Below are 9899 nucleotides of genomic sequence, written 5' to 3'. Positions count from 1 at the left end.
TGAAAAATTGTATATTTACTAACCATATACTTTTTTGGAAGTTTATACTGGATATTCCAAAAGATGATCGGCTTAAAAATTAGGAGACAGTGAAACTTAACTTATTTTTTTCCCATTTCTGCCTTACCTACGTACTGAAGTCTTTGAATGGAAAATTGTATATTTACTAACCATATACTTTTTTGAAAGTTTATACTGGATATTCCAAACGATGATCGGCTTAAAAATTAGGAGACAGTGAAACTTAACTTATTTTTTTTCCATTTCTGCCTTACCTACGTACTGAAGTCTGAATGAAAAATTTTGAAGTTTATACTGGATGTTCCAAAAAATTATCCACTTAAAAGTCAGGAGACAGTGAAACTTAACTTATTTTTTCCCATTTCTGCCTTACCTACGTACTAAAGTCTTTGAATGGAAAATTGTATATTTACTAACCATATACTTTTTTGGAAGTTTATACTGGATGTTCCAAAAAATATCCACTTAAAAATCAGGAGACAGTGAAAAACTGAACTTATTTTTTCCCTTTTCTGCCTTACCTACGTACTGGAGTCTTTGATTGAAAAATTGTATATTTACTAACCATATACTTTTTTGGAAGTTTATACTGGATATTCCAAAAGATGATCGGCTTAAAAATTAGGAGACAGTGAAACTTAACTTATTTTTTTCCCATTTCTGCCTTACCTACGTACTGAAGTCTGAATGAAAAATTTTGAAGTTTATACTGGATGTTCCAAAAAATTATCCACTTAAAAGTCAGGAGACAGTGAAACTTAACTTATTTTTTCTTATTTCTGCCTTACCTACGTACTAAAGTCTTTGAATGAAAAATTGTATATTTACTAACCATATACTTTTTTGAAACATTTATGTACTGGATGTTTCAGAAAACTGACACAGATAGGCTGGGCTTTTCTTTACTCTTTTCACTTCTTTCAACTTCATTTAATCAAATCTTTTGATGAAAAGTTATATATTTAGTAACCAGTCACTTTTTTGAAAATCCATATACTGGATGTTCTACAAAATTAGTCCATGGCAAATTAAACTTATCCTTCCTATTTTAATTTTTTCTACTTTACTTACGGAAATCTTTTAAGGGAAAACTGCATGTTTATTAACCAGATGTCACTTTAAAACTTTATACTAATTTTCTACAAAATGATCCAGATAAAAGCCAAATATTGCATATTCTTTTCACATTTTCAAACTTATGTATGAAGCTGTTTAATGATTTTTTTTAATTTTATTTATTAACAGCTGCCTTTTTTGAAAGTTTGCATACTGTATGTTACGTAAAACTGATCCAGGTTAGAATGGAAGGGGCCTAGATATTTCTTTATCTTTTTTACTTTTTTCTACTTTCTTTGTTAAAGTCCATTGATGAAAAATTTTGTATTTACTAACAAGATGCAATTTTTGAACATTTTTATACTGGATGATCCAACAATGTCGATCCTGTTCAGACACTCATATTTTTCTTTATTTTATTCTACTTTATTTATTGAGAACTTTTGATGAAAAGTCTTATATGATGTTTTTTTAAACTTCACGATATACTAAATGTTCTATAAAACTGACCCAACATAGAATCACGGAAGATGGAATATTCCTTATCATTTTTATTTTACGAATATTTATTAAAGTAATTAACAAACATTTGTACTTACTAACCAGATATTTTTTTGAAACTTTCTATTCAGAATGTTTCACAAAATCGACCCAGATTTGAATACCAAAGGATTGAACGTTTTTTTTTCTCTTTAAAAAAATGTAGTATTTACTAACGATATGCCTTTTTGAAACTCTATATATATACAAGGTATTCCATAAAATTAATGCGGAACAGAATCGAAGCCAGATCTGACTATTTTCCTAATTTTTTTTAACTTTATTAACGTTTTGTTGAAAAATTTCATATTTACTAAACAAAGGGTTTCCTGAAAATTTATGTACAAAGTATTGTATAAAATTGACAGATCTGGATCAGATTTTTTCTTACATTTTTCTGTTTTATTTACATATTGACTCTTTTCGTCATGTTTTATGCTTACCAACTAGATGACGTTTTGAATATTTCAATACTAGACGTTCCAACAAAATTGACCTAGGTAGAATAGGGGTATTTTGATAGACTTTTCCACGATTTATAGGTAAATTTTCGTTTTCCAACAGCTTCTCCGCCAAACCGGCAAAGTGTTATCAAACATTTATATACGGTGTGTTAAAAACTAAACTACAGGGTGTTTCAAAAAATTTTATATCTACTAACCAGCGAGGAAAGCACCGCGAAGCGGTGCTCACGCCGCGCGTAGCGCGGCCCGAGGGCCGAAGGCCCGAGAGAAACGTCAAGTCGGCGAAGCCGACTTGCCTACGTTTCTAGTCATCATATATATTAAAGCGTGTAGGTTACTCTCGCTCGCACGCCCGCCCCCGAAAAAGGGCCGCGTTCCCATAACAAAGGCTCCCTCGGCGAGCGGCGCAGCCGCGAGATTCGGGTCGCGAAGCGACCCGTCGTTCTCGCCGCGTTGTTTAGGGGTGTTCCGGTGCGGGCTTTCCCGCGTTTTCCCCTCGAATTTTCCGCGTTTCCGGTCGTCCGCGCGACGGACCGCGGCATTTAGCGGGGAAGTGAGACGCAGATACTCGGAAACGCCCTCCATCGGAAGCGTTTCGGGGTCGATTTCTCCGACCGAGGGCTTTTTTCCCGGGAGGGATCGGGACTTCCTTCCGCTTTTACTCGAAAGTTTCGTCCTTTCCGAGCGTCTCGGGCGTATTTTTGCGGCGTATTTTTTACTTTTTAACGCCGAAATTAGCTTTTCAAAAGGGGTCTGCATCTCGCGTCTCTCTCTCGAGACCCCGATTATTTTATAAAGCCCGGATTATTTCGGCGAAAACGCCGTTTTCGCGACGGCGTAATTTTTTTCCCTCGCTCGATCGGCCTTCGCTTTCTGCGCGAGGACGAAGCTCTTGCCTTTCTCTTGGCGTACGTACCGCGCCCCAGGACTGAGGAAGCCCGCGTTGGCCCCCCGAGACGCCTTTCCGACACGCGTCGCGACGTTCTCTCTCTTCTATATCTCCATCAACTTTTTTTAGGTCGAATGTAACAAAATTTAAGACCGGCATTAGCGATACAAAATTTGTGCGTTCAACCATGGGCGTCTCTTCGCGGCGGGGACGGTGAGAACCTACTTTTCCCGGCGTTTACGAGACATTCGTTCAGCTCCCCCTGTCCAATTATATGGACGACATTCCCATACCTCGAGCTTTCCGAAAAAAATTATATTCGCCCCCCACAACAGTACCAACAGGTTCTAAGTGATCATATTTAACCCCTAAAATGAAAAGTTCGCAAATCTCTGAACCGCTGTCAGACTGTCAGTTTAGTGTTACAAGATGGCCGATTTTTTTGTTCAAGTTGTTTATTTTTCAAAACAGAGAAATGTGATTATTATTTAACCATTCTCGCCTTCCATTTAGTAGCTTCAACTACACTAATTCTAAGAAAACTATGGCAAATAAAGATTTTTCAAACTACAGTACATTAATTTCATTTTATAAAAACAAAATTCACTTAGGTACATACGTAAAGCAAGTTAAAAAGTTATTAAAACAAATTGAAAAAATCCCTGCTTTTGAAAATTCCTCAATAAATTTTGGGCCCCCAGGAAGCCACCAGTTAAAGTGATTAAAGAACAAGTGATTTTCGCGAGTGCAGGTTATAAAATTCTGAAATGTTCCCCGAGATCAAAGTTTTCATTGATACGGGACCTGTCTCAAAAACTTAGTCTTTTTTTTCAAGTTGTTTATTCTTCACAGCAGGAATATGTGATTATTATTTAACCATTCTCGCCTTCTATTTAGTAGCTTCAACTACACTAATTATTAAGAAAACTATGGCAAATAAAGTTATTTCAAACTACATTACATTAATTTCATTTTATAAAAAAATTTGTTCACTTGGGTACATAACGTAAAACAAGTTAAAAGGTTATTAAAACAAATTGAGAAAATACCTGCTTTGGAAAATTCATCAATAAATTTTGACCGATTTAAATAAAACATCTTTGTTGACCTACTATATGTTACATATATAGCTTGACATTGTGTATACAGTATAAAAACACCCACCAGCATATTATTTAAAATATAGAGATATATACATATGTTCAATTATACATATAATAAATACAATTTTTTGTCGACGAATTTTCGAAGGTAGTTTCAATAATATATTTTTAATTGATTCTGACAGGTCTAAAATAAGTAAACGATAAAAATATTTGTATAACACTGATAGACATTTAAAAGAAAATATGTAAAAATATTAACCATTCAGTTTTAAATAAAGGTAGGTAACTATTTCACTTACAGTACATTCTCTATTTTTTTTTGTTATTCACAGAAATAANCATCTTCAAACTTCAAGTAATATCCAACTTCGCAGAGGTTATTCAAGGTCAACTAATATGAATTTCAACGCGTCACCGCAGGGGTCATTCAAGGTCACCGAGGGGGGGGGGTGAAGGGTGAGACGAGGGGGAGATTGAGAATCGGTTAAAATACCCTACTACCACTATTCTAATAAAATATTCTATTTTATAATAAAGTAGTGTTTGAACAAGCACAATTATGCATATTAGTATTAGTATTAGTATTAGTATTAGTTCAATGAAGTATCATTCTTTCATTTTTCGTTTAGTCAGAAATGTTAGATAAATGTCCAATTCCAATTATTCCAATTATTCTCTGGACATTATTTCAAGTAAATAATACACATTCTTTTTATTTATTATAATAATACATACATCTGAATAAATACTGCATTAAGTACTGTACCAGAATTTTTGTGCTTAAAATAACATTAATTTTTCTAAATATAAAAGCTTACTGTCACATGTCAACTGCATTAAAACATTTTTTTATATCTTCAATTATAACATTGAAATTTTAATCTACTACAATAGATTTTATCACTACCACTTACGATGGATCTACAATACATTATCTTTGTGGGATTTCATATTTCTCACAACAATCAACGTCAACAGTATTTTTACAAACAGAATAAATATTTTTTTTGTATAAATTTCATATTTTAGTTCTTCAGTTCTCTCCAGTGCTATAGTTAAGGTCATGAGTGCCTAGCATAAGATATGAATGTTGCACCTCCCCACAACTTTTAGTTAAATCTTTAATGTAACCCTAATCTACCAGCCCCCCTGCCTGCAGATCTGAGAATGTGCCCTGGGTAGCTGTCTTCGCAGTCAGCATTTACCTACAATGCTGGTGATCTCTCGGATTATAAATAGCCACCAACATTGACATTTTATTTTACATAAACTTTAAAGTTCTTCCTTTTTAATTTTTCTTTCTTTTATTTCGTAAAAGAAATCAATCCTACTCTAAATTAGAAACTTCTTTTTCTTCTAAAAATCATTAACCTGAAATTGCATATTATTAATATGAATTAAACAACACATTTTCTCTTACTTACCTGCATTTAATAAATATCCAATAATTTTCATTAAAAAGGAATTATTATCAAAACGTTAGCTGGGTATTTACTATATTCTGATTTCATGAAAACTGTAATATAATATTAGTCAGTATATAGAACAAGTACAAGTATATAGAAAAATTATTATCTACCTTTTCAAAACAGTTTTCAAATAGAAACATGTCCCATAAACTTTGGGAATAATTATAATATTTATTATTTTCACTGTAGTACTATAATATTACAATTACTTTCTATATATGATTACATTCTTTTCATTGCTACAATATGATTCTTTCCGTTTCTAATACTTTATTTATATAGATTTCAGAAACTGACAAATATTAAGGTTATGCATTACCATTGAATCAAAAAACAAAAATGGTAAAGGAATGGTAGTTAAATAATTTCCCGGATCTTTGTGTATTGAACTCATAGACCTCAAGCGCGAGCGCTTATTGGTTAAACTGTCAAAAATTAGTTCTTACTTCTGCGATTAGCCAATAAGTTTTCACGTTTAAGTCCATGACATTTCTGTATAATTTGAGATTATTGTTCCCTCCTGCAATTATCTCAAACACAGATGAATACTGATAGATAGTATGTAATGTACCAACTTATGCCTATTAAAATAAAATTAAAATACTTTTAATTTTAATTTAGAGATAATACAGAATATATAGGTACTTGCTCAAACTTTATTATCCAATTTTATATCACAAATTAACATAATTTATTCTTAATAAAAAATTCCTAACTTTGTTTTAAACGNCTTGTAGGATTGCTTCTTCGTGTGTGTGTGGGTGGGTGGGTGTGTAAGTGTTAGTCGTGTGGGGATGCCCCCTTACGGGGGCGTACGTGTCTTTTGGTGTATTTGTCTGTCTGGTATATTGTTTGTCGGGGGTCGCAATTTTAAAGAAATGTATTTTAAAGTAATGCAAATAACTGATAAATAAGTTAAAACTTACCTGGGCATAACCCCGGGACAGGTACCTGAACAAAGATGCCGACGGCCTCTATGCTTAGCCGGGGATTAGGTCGGTGATTAAAAGGAAAGAAAGGGATTCTTTCCAGGTAGCCTTAATAAAGGCAGGTAGATTTTGCTCGTTGCAATCACTTCACCTCACAAACAAGCACGTCCGCTCAGCTCGGCTGTTCGCACTGAACTGCGTCGATTCATTCACGTCCTAGCGGCTAGCGTGTACGGAGGGTAGGCGAGTACAGTGGACTGTCGCACGTCTGGAGTTATTTTACTTCTATTCGCGTGAAATTTAAATTCTTTGGAGGAATAGATGGAGAAATCACTAATAATAAAAATAAATTTTTGGGGTGAAAATAATGAAAATGTAACTATTTTAAAAGACACAAAATAAATATGTCATATACAAATATAAACATAAAAATACAAAATATTTTACAGAAATAAAATAAAATACCTAGTCAAAAATAACCTAATATCACAATAGACAAGAATGTTTAAAAAATAATTTTACAACGATCAAATTCGCGACTCCTACATTTGCGAATGTAAAAATATTATAGTAAATAGAATCGACACGCGATGTAAGGAATCTTCCCTACATATGAGCGGCCGCGGATATGTCCAACAAGCCTCATCTCAGTTCCACATACCGTTTCAAGTTCCTGATACCGTTCTACAAACATTTGAGCGATTACTCGGATGATCATCCGATTATTGAAATAATCGAATACCGACTTTCCGATTATTCAAATCATCCGATTATGCGCATCACTAGTTTCTAATACTTTATTTATATTGATTTCAGAAACTGACAAATATTAATGTTATGCATTACCATTGAATCAAAAAACAAAAATGGTAAAGGAATGGTAGTTAAATAATTTCCCGGATCTTTGTGTATTGAACTCATAGACCTCAAGCGCGAGCGCTTATTGGTTAAACTGTCAAAAATTAGTTCTTACTTCTGCGATTAGCCAATAAGTTTTCACGTTGAAGTCCATGACATTTCTTTATAATTTGAGATTATTGTTCCCTCCTGCAATTATCTCAAACACAGATGAATACTGGTAGATAGTATGTAATGTACCAACTTATGCCTATTAAAATAAAATTAAAATACTTTTAATTTTAATTTACAGATAATACAGAATATATAGGTACTTGCTCAAACTTTATTATCCAATTTTATATTACAAATTAACATAATTTATTCTTAATAAAAAATTCCTAACTTTGTTTTAAACGAACATTTACAATTTCCGATTAATTCTATCTTAAACAAGTCTATTTAAGCTAACAAAAAAAAACAAATGGTTAAAAATTGGCTTCCATTTCGAATAACTAATAAGATATTTTTTCTTTTAAAAAAATTCAATTACAGTCTTTTTCTATCTATATAATTATTAATTCTACAAAAATTAATTGATGGAAAATTTGTATTAGGTATCACTGAACACATTACTATAGACTTCTTTTTATTTCAGTTTTCATCTCAGACACATTACAAAACACAAAGTGCTCGCCACATAGCTTTTTTCAGTTCAGAGCGAACAGCCGAGCTGAGCGGACGTGTTTGTTTGTGAGGTGAAGTGCATTGCAACGAGCAAGATCTACCTGCCTTTATTAAGGCTACCTGGAAAGAATCCCTTTCTTTCCTTTTAATCACCTACCTAATCCCCGGCTTAAGCATAGANGAAGGCTGTCCAGGCCTACACGAGATGAGGCAGGATAAAGAGGGATAATCCCCCTCGATGCCAAATGAGGCCAATTTCTAGCCATGGAATAATGGCGCGCGCGGCGCGGTTAGGTTTGGCGAGTGTTGGTGTGTTTTATTTGTGTTTTTAGTGTGTTTTATTAGACATATCATTCACTGTATAACATAATAATGTCTGATCATATAATCACATTTTTTTATTAATTATAAAATGTTTTGTTTTTTTGTTTGTTTTAATAAAAAATGTCTGAAAGTTTGTCGTGATCAGAGGTAGGTAGTTTTTTTATGGATATTAACATAACGAAAAATTTAAAGTTGTATAATAAATCGCTATTACAAGAATTATTCGGATTGGTTTAGTAAAATTATTTACTTGTAATATTTTTTTATTCACCGTGAATGCTAATACAATATAGAAAGCACTGAAAGCTGCTCTATAATCATTTCCACTCTTTTTGTTTTCAAAGTATGTACTGAAATTTGAAATTTTTTCAATAAACATTTCAAAAAGTTGGTAACAAAATTATTTCTTATTTTAAGTAGGAAGGCTATTAGAGCTTTTAAAAGTGTCTAATGCTTGAGTGATTTTAATGCTTTTTATCAAATGTACTTATTTTCTCATGGTGACAAAAATTATCTACGTGAAAATTATTTTACAAAACCAATTTCTGAGTGATCTGTGTAGGGTGAGATTTGTTATGTTATTTTAAATTTAGCGGCGGCAGAATACCTAAAATAAATATTGGATAGGTATATAGTTGTAGAGCGTACAACTAGATGGCGCTTGCATCTTTTACCGGCTACAGGTAATTTAACTCGCTGTATTACCGATAATTCCTAGGAAAGGAAAGCAGTAGAAGTTGGAGAAAGTGTCAACAGTTAGCGCTCTTACTGACCACGAAATTTGTTCAAGTTTCCTATCTACAGTATCATTTATCTAGGGGCAAACGGAAGCTCTGTTTAACACGGAGTTGAGCTTTGCTTAAATAGAAAGCTTTGTATGTACAACTGGAAATGACAGTTCATCACAAGCTCAACGGTGAGCCCTCATTTGAACTCTATTGTACAACAGGCCCTTAGTGCCGTCTCATTTTGACGTGATTTTGAGTGGATTTTGACAGCAAGAATACAGCAAGCAAGAAGTCCTTCATGATCATGAATCATGATGTTCTCTACTCGTTGCTTTCTTGCTAATACATAATTCAGGAATTACTAGATGGCGCCGGAAAAATGTAAAATATGCAAGTTCGGTATTGACATCTAGATGCTCTATACATATCTCTTTGTCTTTTCAACTCTTACAATTAGAAAAGATCAAAACACATCTGGGGAACGCCACGCGCCATTATTCCATTGCTAGAAATTGGCCTCAATGATTTGAGATCGAGAGGGATTATCCCTCTTTATCCTGCCTCATCTCGTTTAGGCCTGGACAGCCTTCGTAGGTGGGCCCCATCCGTCGTCTACCCCGACCGCAAATGCGGCCGGTGTAGGCGCTTTGTGGGACCTCCTTTTGTCCTGGCTGGGCCCCGCCGGCTAGGGCCCTTTCTTCTGGCGCTCTTCTTGCTTCGCCGGCTCGTCTGTGTAAACCCCGGGGGTAGTGTCATGTTTATGTGTGGTATGGTTGGGTAGGGTAGTGCGGCTATGCAGCCTGGGATGCGCTTTGCTAAGGTGGCCCTTAGGCTAGCGCGGGAGGGGAG

General features: G+C 34.1%; 1 long non-coding RNA gene across 1 annotated transcript; it reads right to left on the bottom strand.

The window, feature by feature from the left end:
- Positions 1-4773: 4773 nt before the first annotated feature.
- LOC111692115 lies at positions 4774-5983 on the bottom strand. Its single transcript, XR_002763143.1, has 3 exons — positions 5656-5983; positions 5501-5592; positions 4774-5447 (listed from the first exon to the last, which is right to left on the bottom strand). It is a non-coding gene; the product is annotated as an uncharacterized LOC111692115 (long non-coding RNA).
- Between the last annotated feature and the right edge of the window lie 3916 nt (positions 5984-9899).

Source organism: Anoplophora glabripennis, unplaced genomic scaffold (assembly GCF_000390285.2).
Source record: "Anoplophora glabripennis isolate ALB-LARVAE unplaced genomic scaffold, Agla_2.0 scaffold948, whole genome shotgun sequence".
Lineage (NCBI taxonomy): Eukaryota > Metazoa > Arthropoda > Insecta > Coleoptera > Cerambycidae > Anoplophora > Anoplophora glabripennis.
This window is presented reverse-complemented; position numbering and strand designations above follow the sequence as displayed.